The 20,038-nt window shown below is 38.5% G+C and overlaps 1 protein-coding gene and 1 pseudogene across 5 annotated transcripts in view; one reads left to right on the forward strand and one right to left on the reverse strand.

Moving 5' to 3' along the window:
• The window catches only part of Grm7 (glutamate metabotropic receptor 7), an 882,386-nt gene that overhangs the window by 398,666 nt on the left and 463,682 nt on the right, over window positions 1-20,038 (forward strand).
• LOC120102601 (U6 spliceosomal RNA) lies at window positions 13,767-13,862 on the reverse strand (annotated as a pseudogene).

A 20,038-nucleotide genomic window follows, 5' to 3' on the forward strand; every position in this document is an offset into this window, starting at 1 on the left:
TTGTCCTTCTATATGTAATAATCCTCTTAAGGCTTCCCCCATGTGCATAGTGGTATGATCAAAAGTAACTTAAATTTAGGGTACAGAGGGTCATGGCATGTTGATGGGGTGAAGAAAGGAAGCTTTATGCGAAGATTAGAAAACATCACCCTAACACTGATGAGTCTGGAAGCAGACAGCAGTGGGTCATTAAGCCAAGATGGGACGGGTGCCTGTGGACTGATGCTAAAGAGCACACAGGGAAGGAAAGAGAATGTGGCCATCCGAGCAGAGCATGGGAAACTCTGGGTTCTTAAGATCTTGCTGCAGCACCCACTGAAGTTCTATGTGAAAAACAGTGTATATGTCCTGTGGCTTGTTCCAAGTGAACACACTAGTCTAGGTCTGATGGAAGTCTGGGACCAGATGGAACCATCATCAGTACAGATGAGCTGCTTGTGGTCGCAGCCTCACAGGTACTCATTTTAAATGAGTGCAAAGTAGATTTTAAAACCTACTATCTGTTAGAGCATCTGGTCTGTAAGCCACACAGTAGATTATTGGCATTCTAAATCCTGCTTTGGCTCTGGGATGGATTTTTCTATTTTTAAGAATGTTAAGTTTTTCATGTAGAGGATTTGAAGACACATCATAGGGAAGAGCTACAGGTGTCGTCTGATGGTTAGAAAAAATGTTAGTGCTGCATATGCAGCAGAGGAAGGCCTTGTTGGGCAGAACATGAAGGAGAAGCCCTTGGTCCTGCCACCGTTGGACCCCCAGTGTAGGGGAATGCCAGGGGACAGGAAGGGGGATGGATGGGGAGGAGAACACCCTTATAGAAGAAGGGGAGGGGGATGTGATAGGGGACTTATGTCTGGGAAACAGGGAAAGGGAATGACATTTGAAATGTAAAATATATCATAGTACCATACCAATACGTCTCCCAACAGTCATTCATTTGCAAAATGTCATAGAGTGCAGGCCCACTAATGTGAAAGACCCCTAAGAGATTCTGAAGACCTGAGACTGTGAAGCTAGGGAAATGACCCAGTCAGTAAAGTGCTTGTCACAAGAGCAGGAGGACCTGAGGTTAAATTCCAGAAACCTACATTTAAAATTCTAAGCAGGATAGTGTCTACTTGTAATGCCAGTGCCTATAAGACTGAGACAGATTTCTCACTAGAACCCCATACTTTTCCAGCGTAGCCAAATAGCCAAGCCCAGAGTCAGGGGCAGATTGTTTCTCAGGAAAACACAATGTACAGTTTATGAGGAAGAACATCTGAGATTGACCTCTGGTTACCTCATACACAGGTACACATGCACTAACATGTGTGTATATATATACTTATATATATATATATATATATATGTATATATATATATTAGTATACATGTGTGCATACACATATACAAATGTACAAATAAGGGAACAAGTGAAGAACTAGAAATTAATCCCAATTTCCTGTGTGGAGTCTGTCAGAGCAAGGACCCCATCTGTCATTCTATACTACTCTTGAGTCTGTAGTTAAGTGTGTACTCTCTCCAAATATGTCAGAAGTACTAGTATCTTAGAAGCTCAAATTCTGACTCTATCAGATACTAAATAACTGACCTCCTGGTGGCTGTGCACAATGCTGTGAGTGCTAGAGATTGGTACAAAGACTGAATATGTGTGAAAAGCACTTAATAGCAGACTGGGAAGATGTACTTTGTTCACAGGTCTGCCTGCCTTGGTTTCCCTTGGTGTATAATGAAGGGTGTTAAATATGTGAAGGAAAAAAAGCAAAAACAAACAAACCATAAAACACCTAAGGCTGCTTGCTTCCTGTCTTCCCCTAGTTGAGTATGCATGTGATAAACCCAGTGACTTTTAAGAGTAGCATACTATTTTGGATTGTTCCCTTGGCACTACAGGCATCAGTTCCGTCCTGAGCCTCTGCTTGGAGAGCAGAAAGGGAAATGCTCACATTTGTATTTTGAATCAGTGGTGCTTACTTAAGTCAGTTGGATAACCATGAAGTTTTCTCAGAGATTATATTGACTACATATAAGAGGTAATACAGCCTGGTAACGTTCTATTTGATTTCAACAGTCTAGCTCTCTGTGGATTCAATCCAAAGGGAAATGCTGTTGGTCCCAAGTTATGATTAGACTCAATTTTGTGTGAAATAACTGTCCATGTGTATAAATCTCTAACCCCAAACAGGCAGATGGAATTTATCACATACTAGGCTGTTTCCTCAGTTTCTATAATTACAGCTCAGGAGGAACCATTCATTAAACATTGTTAGCATGTACAACTTGTTGGTGTGTGTCAGTGGCAAACAGAAGATTAATACATTTGTTTCCTTCTATTAGAGACAGGCAGGTCTAACTCTGCCACTTTTAGAGAGAGGTATAAATAGGGTACTCTTTCCCATTTCTAGATACATTCTATCTCAAGAAGGAAACTTGATGCTAACTTAAAAGTTATACCTAGAATGCAAATAGAGATATAAGACATCACCTACTAAGGTGTAGAGTTTGTGTTCAGTGCTGACCTTGGTGCTCCCTAGCTGAGAAGTGAGTAGAAAGAGCTTAAGGAGGCCAGGGAGACCTGATCTATGTCTTGTGAGAGTTTTCCTTTACTGTCCAGTTTCAGTAGAAAGCGTGAAAGGTGACTTTGCTATCTTCTGTTATGGGCTTTGTCATCACTCTTTTTATATTTTCCAGAGATGGCCCTGCTAAGAAAGAGCAAGTCCCTTGAGAGCATTATATCCTTAATCCTCCATGCTTAGAAAGTACAGACAGAGTGGCAGGATGGGGATCCAGCCATCAGATGCTCCCCTTGGGAGTCATCAAGAGAATAGAAAAAGCTGGGCTTGGGGTCATGTGTTAATCCTGACTCCAGGAGAGCTTATGAATCTGAGCGTATTTCTACAGCAAGTAAGTACTCAGAAAAAAAAATGATACAAAATAAGAGAAAGGTCTTGGAAGTGGCACAATGGGTAAATTGCTCTGGGAATAAGTCTGAAGACTTAAACTCTATCCCTAGTACCTATCTGGGGGCTAGCGAGGTAGCTCAGTAGTTAAGAGCACTAGATGTTCTTCCAGAGATCCTGAGTTCAATTCCCAGCAACTTCACAGTGGCTGACAACCAACTGTAATGAATCCAAAGCCATCTTCTGGCATGCATGAAGACAATGTACTCATGTAAATAAATAAATTATATATATATGTATATATATATATATATATATATGCCTAATAGGTTCACACAAGCAGATTCAGAGGCCTTGCCAGCCACCTATTTAGCATAAATTTTGGGATTCAAGTTCAATGAGAGATTGTATTTCAACAAAAGTGAGACAGAGAGGTGCTTTGGCAAGGTATGATCTTAATGTCATACATGTCAATACATAAATGTGCATACCTACATATAATACACAAAAACATACACATCTGATATTCCTCACTATGATTAAATTACCAAACTAATGTGTAATATATACAATACTACAGTATGATTGACAAATGAACAAAAAGGAATCCATAGCTCAAAGGAAACCAAACCTAAAATAGAAACTGAATCCAACACTATTAAAATTCTCTTTTCCTGACTAAAAATTAAGGGTTTCAGAAAAGCCAAATATGAGTGTGCAGAAGAAAGCCTTCTGTTTGAACACAACATACTGGGTAATCACCAAAATGACTACATAAAATTACAAGAGCTGGTCCTGAGAAATAAAACCAGATCATGGAATGGTACGTTTGCCCGAGTAGGCAGAGGCTAATGGAAACTGCTTTCTGCAATGGAACCTGAGTTATATGAAAGAGGATTGTTTGTGTATGACCCACAAATTGTATGCAGCAAGAAAATATCTGTGAGCTATCAAAGCTTAAACACTGTTATTGCTCACCCTGCAGAGCCTTACCTAGGGAGTTCTAAGCGACTGCTCTGTTTATGTTAACTGAGTAAAATGTATGCCATTTTATTTTCAACTCAGCAGAAGCTTTAAACTCACAATTTGGGAAATACATTAAGTATAACCTCCCTAAACAGATTTATTGTAGTGGTAATTTACACAGAAACTGGGCATTGAATAACTTACAAAATCATATCTTTTTTTTTAAATTTGGGCAGTTCCTATTTTTAAATAGGCTGCTGGCTTTCTCCCAAGTGTTATAAAACAAGTTTGATTCTAAATTTAATAATGGCTAACTTATTTTCATCCACTACACTGGAACTTTTACCTCTGTTTAAGGGGAGACACCCATGTTACTCAGTGTTATTCTCTAATCTCTCTCTCTCTCTCTCTCTCTCTCTCTCTCTCTCTCTCTCATTTATTTATTTACTTACTTATTTTGATTTTTCAAGACAGGGTTACGCTGTATAGTTTTGACTATTCTGGAACTCACTCTAAAAATCAGGCTGGCCTCAAACTCGGAGATCCGCCAGCCCCTGCCCACGGAGTGCTGGGATTAAAGATAAGGACCACCACTGACCAGCATTTCTTTAATTTGTAATGACAGTTGGTGACTCCTCCCACAGGACGGTGATACTTTCTGAGACAGCTCTCTAATGACATTTTTTGTTGTCTCAGAAAATCAGATCCTGACATTTGAGATTTGTGATTAGTTGTCTTTTAAAAATAATTTCAGTGTTTAAGAGCACGAATGTTCTTGCAGAGAACCAGAGTTCAATACCCAGCATTCATGTGTAGGGACTTATAACCACCTGTAACTTCAGCTCTACGGGATCTGATGCCTTTGACCTCTACTTGTGCTACATTCAAGTTTACATATTTACAAACAGACACAAATGCATTCCCATAATTAAACATGAAAAGAAAACTTTTGGCCAGAAAATAAGGGTGCACACATTTAATCCCAGCACTAGGGATGCAGAAGCAGGCAGATTTCTATGAGTATGCTCTACAAATCAAATTCTAGGACAACCAAGGCTGTTACACAGAGAAACTGTCTCAAGAAGAGAATAAGAATAATAATAATAAGAAGAAGATAAATAAAGAATGAGGAGGAGTCTAGGGGGTTAAAGATATAGCTCGTAGTAGATGGTTTGGATAATGTTTTGGTTAGTACTAGAACTAGTATCTCTGAAAAGACAACTTTTTGGCATATCTGTGATTTTATATCAGGTTAACTGAAAGAAGAATAATTGCTTTAATATGGGTACCCACATCCTGGGACACTAGACTAGATGCAAAGACTGTCACCTGGGGTCCAGCATTTATTGCTCTGTGACTCGTTATTGTGGTTTCAATGTGACGAGTTGCCTTGAGGTTCTTGAGGCATCATTCATTTTAGGAGAGACTATATCCCCTCATACTGCAAGCTGTAGTCAACTTTTCACCCCTTAAGTTACTTACGAATGAATATAAAATGCAGTACAAAAACCTTTTTACTCTGGATTGGTTTAAATAAGAAAACTGGTTATTTCCCTCCTTCACCATTATCAGGTGCTTATCACACCATAAGTCACGCTCGCTGATTTTTTTAAGACAAAACAGGATTAGACTAATCCCTCTTAGAAACACCAACTGCAGTTTAGTAGAATCTGCCTGGGCCCCACACACCAGAGATTCACTTAATTGTTCCGGGTTTACTTCCTGCATTTTATTTTCATACAGTTCCCAGATGACTCTAAAACACAGTCCTGGCTGAGTGCTATTGCTCTAAAGGGCTGTGCACTCCTTGCCAGCCTTTCATCTGATTCTGCAAAGTTTGCAAAAGCAGAACCCTTTCTGGTGCCAGGCTGGTGATGTAAATACATGAAGAGACTGCTCCTTCTACTCACCCAGATTGAAGTTGACTTTTCTGCTGGCTCAGGCAGACAGATTGGTTGAGAAGCAAATCTGGTCTCTGGGCTACCATTTGCCTACTCTTAATTTTGAAGACGGTAGAAGATCATTTCCCCGGCCCTTAGCCACAACACTCACTCTAACTCTAGGTTTTGTGCATTTCACCTACCCCTTCTACAGGGATTTTAACCCTCACTGTTTTCAGTCAGAAAAACTTCCCACCACTTCATCTTGGCCCTTTGCCCATTTTCTACTATTCTTTTATATAATTAGCTCTCAAACTATATGCTACATTAGCAACACGTGAAACCCTGAGAATGTATTCCCAAGCACCTCAGAATTTCTGGTGCTCCATGTAGGATGAGGCTACAGAATTGACTTTTAGTTGTAAAACTGAGCTCTCTACGTAGTCCAGAATAGATTTAAATTTAGAATCTGTTTGCCCCGTCTCCAAAAGATGGCATTCCAAATTCCTTGTAATGGTATCTGGTGACACAAATGACATCTGTTGGCAATCCCTGTGTGATACTTCTGCTGTTGTCACTGGGGAATCACTTTGAGGACTACTGCTTTGCAGAAAGGCCTCCTTAGTCTTCTTAAGGATTTTTACAGCACGGGGGCAGTCTGCTCTGGGCATCTTTCAAAATCATCACTTTTCCAGTTCAGGTGTGGTTGATATGGGCAACTGAAGAACTCTACACCAGAGTCTAGTGCGTTGAAATCTCACTATGGACAAGGATATTTGCAGTTGGCTCATGACAGTATCATCAGCAGGAATATCAGTGATAAACAAGTTTGGATTACTAGGTGAGCTTTCTCATTAAACATGGTGTTAAAATCCATTTTTTTCATCGCTTAATATTTTCTTTGAAAAATTATCCCCATTATTCAATTGGAGCCTAGTCCTCCTGGCATCTCCCTGTTGTTGCCTCAGCTTGAATTAAGAGGAAGGTTTTTAGAGGAGTGTGATGGCTTAGGTGATATAGTGTCTGCTGCCAAGGTTGACACCTTGAGCTCGGTCCCGGGATTCACTTAGTAGAATAGGAGAAAGAGCACCTGCAGATTTTCCTCTGATTTACACAGCCCCGCCCACACCCACACCCACATATAAGGACGGGTTTGATAAAAGATTGGTGTTCTTTTCCCCACTGCATCTTCTTTATCCTCAAAATGATATTAAGGCCATCAGCATCAGTGTGGTTCTAGTGAGCAAGGCAAAAAGAATGGGCTTTACTCTATGGTCTACAGATCGTGGCTTGCTTGCTTTTTAAGAAAGTCCTTCTCTAATTTCTATGCAAGTTAAAGTGCAAATATAGTTTATGTCTCTAGTCTCTATGGAACCAAGTGTGTCAACTCCACACCCCATCTCCAGCTTAAAAAAAAGAAGGAAAACAAAACAAAAGCTTTCCCCATCCTATCCCGGGAGAGAGGCTTCTGTTTTCTGTTTTCTCCAGGTGTTCTCATATGAATGACTCAAGAGTTCAGAAGTCATGTTCAAACACCTGAATTCTACTCGTGTCAGCTTCTAATTGTTGAGAATGCTCCTCTCCTGAGACCTATGTCTCTGTGTTAAGCTGGTCTCACTCATTCCCATCTGTTATGGTTTGTATATGCTCAGCCCAGGGAGTGGACTATTAGAAGGTGTGTCCATTTAGGAGTAGGTTTGGCCTTGTTGGAGTAGGTGTGTCACTGCGGACATGGACTTTAAGACCCTTATTCTAGCTGCCTGGAAGCCACCATTCTGCTAGCAACCTTCAGATGAAAATATAGAACACTCACCTTCTCCTGCATCATGCCTACCTGGATGCTGCCATGTTCCTGGTTTGATGATAATGGACTGAACCTATGAACCTGTAAACCAGCCCCAATTAAATGCTGTCCTTTAAAAGACTGGCCTTGGTCATGGTGTCTGTTCATGGCAATGAAACCCTAACTAAGACTATCCAGAAGACATAGTAAAGTATCAACTTGAACATTGTGACACAGGCATGGAGAAGAGAGATCTACCTACCCAGCCACATTGATCCATACTCACTTTTTGTTGAAGAATTCCATTTCTGAACAGTCATCATTTCTGGCATGTATCAACTATACACTAAGTATACATACTGTCACAAATACATAGATCACACAAAGGGTGGAGAACCTAAACAGAAAACACAAACCAGTTAGTTTTTCAGTGATTGTAGCCCAATCTGTGATAAGTTATTTCCATGATGCAGCTGTTTGAGAATCCTCCATGGTCCTTGTAAGACCAGTAAACTCATTATTGCCAGCATGCAAAACTAGAGTGAACTGTCTGAAGTTGGTGCCCTATCCCTTGTGAGTAGACATTTACTTGATCATGTCTCCCAGGACAAGTTAGCACACCCTTCTGGATCCCTACTGATACATTTCCTTGCTCTAATATTATCCTCAAATTTTTTTTTGCATTACATCATAAAAGACATCATGGTAAACTCTTATCTGCTGTATGATTCAGACCCATGGAGATGCATTCTCATTTCTTTAAAGATACTGGACCAAGGGTAACACCCTTGTAACACCCACTCCACTGTAGTTATTTTGGTTGTTGCCTTTGGTTGTTTGGGTTTCCGTTTTGCCCTCAGAGAAGTACTTGATCGATGCTTACTATGAGCTGATACTGAGCAGGAGATACAAGTTAGGACTGTTCAACGGCAGCTGTGTTAATTAAATGATGGTTTGCAAATTACCACCACTCTGAGAGAGATCCCTCTCATTTAACTAATGATGGTTTCAATAATTTGCTCTAACAGCAATTTTTGACTCAGAGCAATACTTAGCACCAGCTTAATAAATTTCCTAAATTTCTACCTCCTTGTACTCATACATGTACCCACTACCTAGTTAGCAATATCCCCCACCAGAGGGACCCATTTGCAACAAGCGATGACTCTACATTCCCACATCACATTCACCTAGAGTCTAGTATTTATGATAAGTTTTGATAGAAGTATATATTCTATAGGTTTAGACCAAAATATAATGGTAATCACCCATCATTCTAGAGATCACTAATTTTAATGATCTTGAAAAAAATCTATGCACCCGTGTTATGCTTCCTTCTCCCCCAAACATAGCATTCACTCACTGGTGTTTTGGTCGTGACTATAGATTTTTCAGCTTCCAAACACCATATTCTTAGTAACTTTTTCAGATAGACTCCTTCCATGGCATAGCATGCATGAGAGGTTTGTTTTCAGAAGGTTCTATTCATCACTTAGACTTGCTATGGTTTGGTTTTCTATTCCTCAAATGGAAGAGTTCTCAGTTGCTTGCAAGTTTGAGGCAATTATGTATAAAGCTACTATAAACATCCACACACAGGCTTTTATGCAGAAATTAGTTTTTATTAATTTGAGTAAATAAAATGAGTGCGCGAACGGCAGATTTTATGTTAAAGACTATTTACTTTTATGAGAAAGTGATGATTACATGCGCCCATCCTATTGGAAGCAAATGTGAAGGGTTTTCCATGCCTGCATGTTTCATTTTTTATGTAGAGTGCGTTGAAGTTGGAGACAAGTGCTCCGATATTTAACTATACCCACAGCCCTTTTATTTTTTTATTTTGCTACTAAATCTCATTAAGTGGTCCAGGAAAGGCTTGAACTTGTGATAATTCTGATGCAGTCTGTTAAGCAGTTGGAACTACAGGCTGGCACCACCATCAAGATTCAGCCTGGAGGAGGCTTATTGGTACTCCCGGTTGTAGGCAATATTTGAGATTGTCCTTGTTGTAGAATGTAATCATTTTATCTGGTCCAAAAAGGTCCTTCTACCTTCCCCTCATTTTTGGGTAACCCAGTGAGTTTAATGAGAGGTGCTTCTATCACATTGGACAGAAGGTTACTTAGTGGAGCATGGGTTACTTTTGAGTGGCTAACCCACCTCCACTCTCAGCAACTCTTAGCTATTAATAGTCACTCAAGGTGGCCCCTTGTGAGCACCTCCTCCCCTTCTGAGGAAATGTTGACTAGCCCACTTTTTGGTATATCTTAGTGCTTTCTGAGTAACCATTGCCCACAGGAATTAATATGTATTCATTGTATATATTGGTAAGATTCATAAAGGCATATTCATGCAAGCTTCATGAATATACTTACCCATCATTACTTCTTTTTCCTGCTCCTCCTCTAATCCCCTCTAATGCCCTTCTACTTTAATGGTTTTTGTTTTTTATGCATCTGTGTTCTCTTTATCAATTGACATATAAACCTAGGAGCCGCACATGATAAATAACACAAGATATTTGGTTTCAGAGTCTAACATTTCAAATAGTATAATCTCCTGTTGTATGCCCTTACAAATAGCATCTTTTCAATATTCTATTCAATAAAAATGATATTTTTAGAAATATTATACTTTATTTATTCAGTCATTTGTCGATGAATACCTAGGCTGATTCTACAGATCTTTCCTATGTTGCCTAATCATTCAAACATGACCATACAAGTATGTCTGTTAAGTTCATCTAGAATCTTTGGGGTATATATATTGTAGTCGTACAACTGGATCACAAGACTGTTCAACTTTTATCTTTTCACAGAAATTTTATGCTGAATGTCATTGGAGATTTGGCTAATATATTCCATCAGTAGAGTATCAGAGTTCTTTTCCTCCAAATCAGTATTTTTTTATTATGACTGGGTTGAAACAGAAGCCTTATTATGTCTTGGACTTACAGGTTTGCTTTGTTGCTCAATGGGATCTTAAACTTCTGTGATTAAGTGATCTGCTTTATCCTCTTAAATGTAGAAATTCCAGGTACCTAACATTGTGCCATGCTAGAAAATTCAATTATTTATTTGAGTTCCTTAAAATACCTACTGAAGTAATTTATTTATTGGTGGATTTTTTTGTACCTTGTCTATTGAAATGAAATGATCGATTTTGTTGATGAAGAGCTATTCATGATATTTCTTTATTGTGGTGTCCCTAAGATCTATAGTGGTGTATACTTGCATTTCTGATCATTTGTACTCCACATCTTTTCTTTTTTACTAGTTAATCCTACATAGGAATCACACTTCTTGCTCCATTTAGACCATTATTTTCATGATGGATTTGGTCATAAAAACATGCTATATTAGCTATACTTACTGTTATTATACTAAACAGCAGGTGTGTGTGTGTATGTGTGTGTGTGTGTGTGTGTGTGTGTGTGTGTGTGTGTGTGTAAGTTCAATTGTGTCTCAATTTACAGTCAATAGTCTCTTAAAAAAAGTTGGCTGCTTTGGACTTGAACCACTTAAAGATAATATTGTCACTAGTGTTAAGTCTGGACAAAGAAAGCCTGCAGCCCATCATCTAACCTAACAATAGACAAAGCCTATATTTAAATATTTCAGCATGAAAAAGCTTGAAACATATGGCAACTCATAGCTAATATCTTATTACACATTATCCTGGAGTTTAGCTTCAGTCATAGGTTATATTTTTTAAACATTTAGCCCTGATTCCTGTAGGCTTATATTTTTTTAAAACCTCCTTTATTTAGGGTTCTTCACCTCTTCAACTTCCCTTCCAACCTACTGGCTAGAGGTAGGAGAAAAAATGTTAATAGGAAAAGAGTGATGTGGACCTGGTTAAAAGTATTTCTTTGGTGTAATTCCACTCTTCACATCAACACCAAGCACAAATCAGTAGTGGAAGCACAATCCAGCAGAAGCAGCAGGGCTCTGTTGGATCCACAAAGTCAGTGGAAGCAACCAGAATCAGCAAGAATACCACTGGAAGTTCTTTGACACATTTCTCTCTGTGAAGTGAGGACCAGTGAAGACCAGCAAAGATGAGCGTGGCATAGCAAGTCAAGGGTGTCTTCTCACTGTTTATGTGGTTCTATTTATATTCTTTCTATACATCACGCACCTTCTAAAATGCCTATTTTCAGCAAATCATCACATTCCCTCTCACAAGACAGCTTCCAGAAAAACCTCATGACACAATGAAGGTGTTAAAGAATCCAGAAATTTCCACTTCAGACTCCGTGTTCTAAATAGTTGCAGTATATAAACCCACAATTTATCTAAGAAAACAAGAAATGTGTGAGGTAAAGAAAGATCGTCATGCTTTAATTTTCCAAGTGACACCCATTTTTAACTATTCTTTTTGCAATATAATGATCTCACAGAATACCACTGTCCTTTATTTCTGTCTGCTGAGCCTTACAAATACAGAGGCAGATGCTTGTAGCCAACCATTGAACTGAGAAAAAGGTCCCCAATAGAAGAGATAGAGAAAGGACTGAAGTAGCTGAAAGGGTTTGCAACCACATAAGAACACAGTATCAACCAACCAGACCCCTCAGAGCTCCCAGAGACTAAACCACAATCCCAAAAGAACACAGGGATGGATCTTTGGCTCCATCTCCATATGTAGCAGAGGATGGGTGGTCTTGTCGGGTATCAAAGGGAGGAGAGGCCTTTGGTGCTGTCAAGGCTTGATGCCCCAGTGTAAAAGAAAGTCAAGGTAGGGAGGTGGGAGCATGGGTGTGTTGGTGAGGGAGCACCCTCATAGAAGCAGGGAGGTGGGATAGTGGGTTTGTGGGGAGAAACTGGGAAATGGGATAACATTTAAAATGTAAATCAAAATGCAATTAAAATAAAAGTTTGATCAAAAGCCTCATTAAAAACCAAAGAGTAATGGTCTAGATTACAATGTTCAGAGTCTCAGGTCACTTTTCTTTCTCTATACTTTAAATGTTTTAATTGGGTTGTCTGAAATATGAAAATCAGCATCCCAGTACAGTATAGGAATGCATTAAATTTTTCATACCAACAAGCTAAAAGACATGGTGGTAGGTCCTATTTTCTGTATCTTAAGTCTCTTTTTTTCTTATGCTACTAGGAAAATGCATGGTAATTAATGATTTTTCCTAAGATGTGAAGGAATTTATTAGTACTAAAACACTTTGTCTGTGACTATATAAACTAATATTAAATACCATTTTCTTATATTAAGTCAATGCTTGTATAATTACTTTATGGGAGGTTTGTTTACTTACCATAATAAGAATATCTTGAGCTATGATAAAATGCTACAAAACTATAATTAAGATATATTCAAAATGTAAGAATGTGGTTAATGAAAGACACATTAAAGCAACTTCTAAGGTCAGAACTTTAATTTATTAAACATGAGTAATAAGTTTTAGCTTTTATTTTATCATCCAGTTTAATTCTATTATTGTTGAAGTAAATATAAAAGTAAATATATATATATATATATATATATATATATATATATATATATATACTGAAATATATGACTTATCTACTTCTTCTAGCCTTTCCCCAATTCTACTACAGGGCTTCCTGGCTTATGTCCATTGGTTTGGTTAAGTATCTGCATCTCACTCTTTCAGCTGCTTATTGGGCCTCCCAGAGGGCAGTCATGCTAGGCTCCTGTCTGTAAGCACACCATAACATCAGTAATAGTATCATGCCTTGGAGCCTCCCCTTGAGGTAGATCCCAATTTGGGCCTATCACTGGAACTCCTTTCCCTCAGGCACTTCTCCATTTTTGTCCCTGCAGTTCTTACATACAGGAATAATTCTGGGTCAGAGTTTTTGACTGTGGGATGGCAACCCCATGCCTTACTTGATGCCCTCCCTGTCTTCTACTGGAGGTGGGCTTTACACCCTCTAAACACTGCAGAACATTTCATCTAAGGTCCCTCCCTTTGAGTCCTGAGAGTCTCTAACCTCCCAGGTCTCTGGTCCATTCTACAGGGTTCTCCCACCTCCTACCTCTGAGGTTGTCTGTTTCCATTCTTTCTGCTGGCCCTCAGGGCTTCATTCCTGTCCTTTCCCCCAAACCTGGTCATGTTCCCCTTTTCCAATCCCTGACCCCTCTACCACTCATGTCCCCCCCTCCTCTCTCCTCCTGTGATTGCTTTCTTCTCCATTTCAAGTAGGATTGAGGCATCCATCCTCACTTGGGACTTGGGCCTTCCAACTTATAAAATTTGGATTCACAAATTTTCTTGTCATCCTTGTGTAGGATGCTAATCTCTGTATTGTTCCAATTTTATATATGTGCTGCCAAATCTAGTACATGACTTATCTATTGTAAAGAAGTAAATTCATAGATAAATGAAAAGACATTTAATATGTTTTAATATTTAAAAATAATTCATGGTTTTTTAATTTCAATAAGGAAATGTTCACCTAAATGATAAAATATATAATACCAAATAACGAATTGTATAACATCCTACATTTTAAGAAGTGATGTCATTGTTCATTGTTCTTTTTACCTTATTAAGCTTTTGGAGACCATCTTTCTTCATTTCTTTTATTTTACTACTAAAAAAGAATATTACCAACTTAACACATCAAAAATATGCAATCTAGCTACAAAACAGGTTGCAAAATGAAATCTTTTCATGTTTTAACTGACTTAAATTTTTTTATGTTTGGTTCGCATTCATAGCTATCCTCGGGCATGTAAAGTCCAGAGGCTGCAGGCTGGACACAGTTTCTTGGTTCATATGCTTAACTGACAAATGTTTCCTGAGTGTCTATTTGCACTACTCCTTACATAGTCTTCAGGACATAATCATACACATCATCATTGCTCTCATTACCCTACTATGAAGAACAAAAACACAACCCAGTTCATGAATTATGAAATTTGATGAACTAGGATAAAGTACAGGCCTGAATCTAAAGCCACATTCAGAGAAAAGACCTGAGAATCAGCACTGCCTTTTGGATTCAGGGAATTCTAAGCCTGTCAAACCTGAATGGTAAGTACCACTCAAAAATGGAGTCACTGATAGGAAGCATTGCCCATTAGGTGGCCTGCTGGTGATAAGTTTCAGGGAACGTTTACTGCTCTGGTCCCAAGAGAAGTCTGTAGCAGGTCTAGTAGACGTAATTTCTATAGTTTTCTCTTTGACCATGAGAACATCCAGTTCCATTCAATAAGAATATTAAGTAAACCCAAGAAGATGCTTGAATTTGCCAATGTAAATGAAAACTTGTGTCAGATTTCCTCACAACTGAATTAATAGGAAGGTGTAGATGTTTAACAAATACTATAATGATTTGTTAAAGGAAAAACAAAACAACAAAATCTATTTCCCAAAGACCTAAAATAGAAGCTAACAGATTTTATTTTAAATAATAAAGATATAAACATACCTGAATCTAATTCCCTTTGGTTGACATTGATAACATTAATTTCTCTGCACAGCCCATAGTTACTCTGACTTTACTCGTAGTCCAACTAGAGAAAGTACAGTAACAATCTCTATTGGAAGGAGGCACCTCCCCTTTTCTCTCTGAATACTTGATTACATTTGAATCGAAAACGTGACTGGTCAATCAGGAACAAGTCTCAAAGCCTGAGCCAGTCAGCCTGATGTTAGGACTATGTCTCCTCCTGACAGAGATGATGAAACTGAAGGACAGAGGGAGCAGAAGGGTGGGTAACAGAGGAAGTTATTTGCACAAAGAGAACACAAAACATTTTAGGAGTCTATGAAAGTAAGGAAGCAAACCTTCAATTAAAGATAAGCCCCACCCAGCATGGCTTTTCATGACTTCACAGATACAAATCTGCTAGACCCTGGTGCCCTTCTTATACCATTAATGCTTTATAAAGAGTTCATGACTGAGAATTCTGAGCGTATGTGGAGTGGGGAGGGATAGGAGAGTCAAGATGGGGAAAACAAGACAGTTTATAGTCACTATGTCAAAACTCTTCTCAACTACTGGTCCAGTTGTGGTTAAGATCTTTCCTATGGGATCCATCTATACCAAGCAAGTAATTATGTTTGGTTGTCTGTTGGTTCTGAAAGCAAGAGCTGATACCATTATCTGTTACAATTGGCAATGTACTCTGTGTGTGAATACAGGCAACAAATACCCACGAAGTATCTGTCATTTTACACCAAATTCTAATCCACACTGTGGTCAGAAGAGACAAGTTTACTTTGTCAGAGTACAAGTTAATGATTTTAAATAGAAAATCTATCAAAATTCAACATTTGAAATTTTCTTCAAATTTATAAGAAATTGCTTCCCTTTTATTCCTGTGAGCTAAATTCAATTCATTTACATCAGAAAATCTCATAGTAGCATGTGGAGTCAGTATCTTAGGATGAGTTGTCCTTATTCTCAGAAGAGAATGTAGTTAAATTCCAATATGAGTATCTACTGTTATGGTTTTTGTGGATAGTTGCAATACTCAGCTCCTGGAATGTGAGTTTCTTAATTTTTCAAATATAGTTTTCTTCTTTTGGAACATGTGGGGAGAGTTTGTCATATGAGTACTGTAGCAAACCTTGCTACCAGGGTCCACATTCAGATCCTGGCTCTCCCACAGATCAGCTAGGTATATGACCAGAGAAAAACATACAGCTAGTGTGAGCATTCTGGACTTGCAAGGCCAATACCAAATAATCTGTCCAGAGCCATCAAACCTCTAGTCATATAAATAACTTGATAGACACACCAGAAGTTCCATGCATGTAATGCAAGCTGAGAAAATTATAGCACAAATGTTTACAATTATAAAATGAAATGTAGTTTTCATGGCTTTGTGTATAAATAATCACACTTGAAAAAAATTTTTTGAGTCACCAAGTGTTCTACTGTAGCCAGTACATAAGATGCCAGCAACTTACTACATGCTAATGATTTCATATGTAATTTGCATCCATTTCTAACCTAGGTAGTTTTCTCTGTTGCTGACATTAATCACTGACCAAAACAAATTTTAAGAAGAAATTATTTGTTTGCCTTATATTACCAGGTCACACTCCATTACAGAGCAGGAGTTCAAGCAAGAAATAGTAACCCAGGGCTGGGGATTTAGCTCAGTGGTAGAGCGCTTACCTAGGAAGCGCAAGGCCCTGGGTTCGGTCCCCAGCTCCGAAAAAAAGAACCAAAAAAAAAAAAAAAAAAAAGAAATAGTAACCCAAAACTGAAGCCAAAACCATGGAGAAATACTAGTTACAGGCTTCCTTTCTGTGGCTTAGCTTGCTCAGCTTGCTTTCCTACAGAATCCAGCACCACCTACTCAGCGGTAGCAGGAGTCACAATGGGCTTGACTTGACGCTCCCAAACGAATCACTAATGGAGAATGACTCTGGCTTGTATCACATTGAAATAAAACATAATCTAGCATGCACCAAACTTTTGTAAAGGCCAAGAAGTTAAGCACGGTTTAGAAGCCTAGTGGCCTATAGGATTGGGCAAGTTTGTGAGCAAACTTTTATCTCCGTGGGCAGAACTTCAGGTCAGGAGCTTTGCTATCGATTTTAACATGGCAATTTTCAGATACCAAATTTACTTTGAACAGAAAAATAAGAACTATGTATATTTTGTTTTATACTTCTTTCTCACACAGATATTTGACCCTTTCTTCCTTCCGATCTTATGTCACCCCTCCCTCCTTTCTTTCTATTTTTTTTTCTTTCTTTTTTCTTTTCCTGGCAAAGGCAGTAAGGGATGGTTCTCTTTGCAACTCTGAAATGAATACGAGCACTTTCCTTTCTCAGTCAGGTAAGAGGTAAGATAATTGATGAGGCTTTCTGTTTCCCTGCACTTGGGTGTTCTTAAAAGAAGTCTGAAATGCTGGAAATAACATTGCCTTTAAAATAGTCTCTGAAAAGGAGAACACAACAGAACTCTCCAGATTCTGCTCTTTAAATTTAGCAGTGCCGTCTATGTAAATTGAATTCTTTTACCAGTGATTAAAATAGGTGTTTTATGGGACATTGTGAGGAATATTTCATAAGCGCCTTTTGTGCTTCTGCTCTTCCTGTCTCACTAGTAGATCGTTTTGCTCACATTGACAGAAGTGGGGGACCTCAGTGCACCGTGACCTTTGTTCCTATACTTTCCTTTGAAAATTTGCTTCTTTTAAACATTTTGTGTGTCTAATTTTAGTCTGTTTTTAAAATGAGCTTTCATATAGTAAAGACTAGCTTCATTTAAACTTACTATGGAGTGGAAGATTACATTGAACTCCTGATCCTCCTCTCTCAAGCTCCCCTGGGCTGGCATTTCAGAGGGTATATGCACTTGTTTATGTGGGGCTAGACAACAAGCACTGACCTTTGTGGCTCCCAGATGAATGCTGCATCAGATGAACTGTATCCACAGTCCTCCCTTGAAAACCTTCTATGTCACAAGCACTGAGCAGTTGGGTAGTACTTATAGATTTATTTCTATAGATATTTATTTTTAATCAAACATTTCTGCCACTTCATGAGATCATTTTGTCTTTATTGAAGTTTTTCCAATAAAGGCAGGGAATGCTTTTTAAAATCTATTCTTTTAAAATTCACTCTCCTAAAATTAACCATCAGTAGTGCGGATGATTCCATGAGACCCTGTTAGACACAGCATTGTCAAGTTCTACCTCAGACATGCTGCGTCAAAGTTTCTACTTTGGAAACACACCCCTCCATCCATAGCCATAGTACACATTTCGAAAATGTTAGAGCACTCTTTTCCCTTCTTCCAGCATTCAAGAGTTACCTGTGAGTGGCAAGAAAGAAATCAGATCAGCATATCTTAACTGGAAATAGGTGGTATAGGAAGTCACATGTGATTTTCCTACGAGAAGCTGTATTATATCTCTTTAAGCTTAGGCGCTTACAACAATACAGACACATCTTCTTACAGTCCAAATTCTGTTAAGGTGTGGCTAGAGGTGAGCCTAACACAGCTTATCTTGTGTCTTATACATCTTCAAACATAGCATAGTAAGCTAGTACATCTTCCCTGTGTGTTTCCTTGATTTATAATATCTTGCTATGGACTGTGAACTCATCGATCATCTGATACGGTTACCTCAGGTCAAGGTTTATTAATTGGCACTCTCTATTCCTCTTTGCTGTGGAAGGTATTTTGAGGTTCTAAAGTCTAACACAAATAAGACCTCATGCCTTGTATGTATTAGGAAGCATTTGTTGTACATAATTAAGAATGCAGCCAGCATGGTAGCTCATGTCCATAAAGTGAGTACTTGAGAAGATTAGACAAGGGAATTGGTGAAAATTTGAGGCAAATATGGACAAAAGAGACCTTGACTTCAAAACACAAAACAACAAGAGTAATGTCTCTCCAATGGGGTTTGTAAACTCTTTTTCAAAGTCACATTGGGAAACATGATGACTGAGGTCACTGATGGATTTGCACTAATGTATCTGATTACAAAGTCCTTCAGTAACATCACTAAGAAAGTATGGAGTGACTTTAGCATCTGTCTGTTCTATTCTTCCCGAAGTCCAGGTGATCTGTCATGGTGTAGGCGTCCCATGTTCTATACTAAGATGTTTACCATTTAACCCTTAAATTACTTGCAGGATTAGTTTGTATCCCAAATCTAATCAATTGCATTTACTATTATCAGACACTAATTATATGCTCTTGATTTGTGTCTCTCTAAATATTACTTTAAAAGTTGTAAGTTGTGTAAAATGGTTGAGAAGACAGATCCTAAAGACAGACACCATGGTTTAGGTTGCCAAAACCTGATGAGTCCATAACCACTGGGCCAAGAAGAAGGTGTTTATTCTCTTTAAACTTATGGATACTCTTCTGTGAAATGAAGGCAACAGTAGTTTAAATATCTTTAAAGTAAATTAGATATTGTGTGTAATTAAATTGGTACAAAACTGTGATAAACTCACCGCTAACATTTTGACTGTTTTACATTGTTGCCAATATTTGGAGATAATTATAGGACCAGGCACACCTAATCCCAGCACCCAGAGAGTTGAGGCACAAGTGTTGTGAGTTTGAGGCACAAGTGTTGTGAGTTTGAGACATGCAATATCTGAAACCAAACCTCTTCATTGAAGGCAGGTGATGATGTTATTTTATTTATTAAAATTGATTGGTCCCTTTTGACTGGGAGCTCAGCTCTCTGCCTTAAGAAACAGCTCTAGGAAATTGCTTACCTGTACATCTGCACACACACTTATATACCCACAAACACCCTGCACACCTCATCTGTAAACTCAGCACTCCAGTAGTTTTGCAATCAGCTTCTCATAAGTACACGTATCTGTGATTAGGAGTATTGTTATTTCAACTTAGCTAATTGAACCTGTGGAATCAGTGTGTTTTCTCATTTTCCCTCAATGCTCATTTTTCTATCACAATGTAATTGAGTTAGCAGGCTTCACTAGGGATACATTAAGGCTCCCAGTGATGTTTTCCCATCTCTGGAAGAATAGTGGCACTACTCTTCCAATATCTTTGAGCTAT

This window comes from Rattus norvegicus, chromosome 4 (genome assembly GCF_036323735.1).
Source record: "Rattus norvegicus strain BN/NHsdMcwi chromosome 4, GRCr8, whole genome shotgun sequence".
Taxonomy (NCBI): Eukaryota; Metazoa; Chordata; class Mammalia; order Rodentia; family Muridae; genus Rattus; species Rattus norvegicus.